The following is a 1,613-nucleotide window of genomic DNA, read 5'->3' on the forward strand; positions in this document are numbered from 1 at the left end:
AGGGTAGAACTCCTCCATACCAGGTCTAAGGTTATAATATTATATGGAGGCAGACAGTCATATCTTTCTCTTGTGGAGCAGCTGGTAGGTTCAAATTGCCAACATTTGAGTTAGTCACTGAGTACTTGATCGCTAAACCATCGGAACTCTTTGTCTGTATGATCTTAAAATGTCCTCCTTCACCCTGGATCTTTTTTCCTTCACTTACAGCTTATTCCAATTTAAAATTCTATTACTAGATTTTTATATGTGACACAGAATTTTGGACTGAATTGGGATTCATTCTCCATTTGCAAGATATTTTCATCTCCTTTAGGAATAAGGATTGAGGAATTAATTCTATGGGTCTATTTGGTTTGGCTATGCTTACAAACACTAATTTAGATGTTCTTGGTGAAGCTATTTTATTGATAAGATAAACATTTACTATAAGTTGAACCTAAATATAGGCTTACTCTAAATCATAATAAGCTTGATAACAATATGCCTGGGTTTTATAGAAGCCCTGGTAGCACAGCGGTTAAGTCCTTGGTTGCTAAGCAGCAGACTACTGTTTCAAACCTACCAGCAGTTCCATGGGAGCTAGATGTAGTAGTTTGTTTCCATAAAGATTTACTGTTTTCTTAGGCTGGGTTTTCTAGAGAAGCAAAACCATTGACACTTACGTATGTGACACACATGTATAATGAAATTTATATTACATGGCTGTAGAACTTGGCAAGCCCAAATCCAGGCGAGTCCCAAGTTTGTGAGGCAGATGTTAGGCTGGAGATTTCTCCTGACTCACATCGCTACAGGGGCTAATGGTCAGCAGGAAAACCAAAGGCTGGTGACTACAAAAGCAGATAAGTCCAAGGTCAGCTAGTCAGGCTGTGGCTGCACAGGTGATGAATCTGATAAAAGATAACAGACAGCAGGTCAGATAACAGGTCACTGATGACTCCTAGAATTGAAACTCCCAAGATTGGCAGGCAACATGGCAGGCTTTTGGCTCAAGTCCAAAGAACCAGAGGCCAGTGAGCCAGACGCAGGGTCCAGACCCACCAAAAGGGAAGTAAGTTTGTCCACGGTGTCCAGTTATATAGGAAGCAGGTCACACCTCCAAGGAAACTTCCTTTCAACTGACTGGGTCAGGGCTTGATTTGAGGAAGGGTGTCCTATCTAGGCCTAATCTTCTAACAATTGATTGATTGTGTTTACTTTGTGTCAGCTAAGATTATGGAGGTTACTGGAGGTTAAATGCAAAACCCCTGAAAATCCTTACACAGTCAAGTTGACAAAGTCCCTATCACACATGTCTTGGTAGCCTTATGGGGCAGTTCTACTCTGTCCTACAGAGTCATTTTGAGTATGTATAAACTTGATGGAAACAGGTTTGGGGTTTTTGGGGGGTTTTTTGGGGGGGTGTTGTTTGTTTGTTTATTTGTTTTAGGGTGATTGATTGCCTTTTGTGATGTGGGTGGACCTAATTAAATCAGCAGACAATCTTAATAGCTAAAAACTGAAGTTTCCAAGAGGAGAATTTCACAGTCATCCTCAAGATTGTAAAATAAATACCCTGGAAGAATTTCCAACCTTCCTAGTTAGAGAGGATTTTGGATTGTCAGCACCAA

This window comes from Echinops telfairi, unplaced genomic scaffold, assembly GCF_000313985.2.
Source record: "Echinops telfairi isolate 266 unplaced genomic scaffold, ASM31398v2 ScPeMD7_7416;HRSCAF=8454, whole genome shotgun sequence".
Taxonomy (NCBI): Eukaryota; Metazoa; Chordata; class Mammalia; order Afrosoricida; family Tenrecidae; genus Echinops; species Echinops telfairi.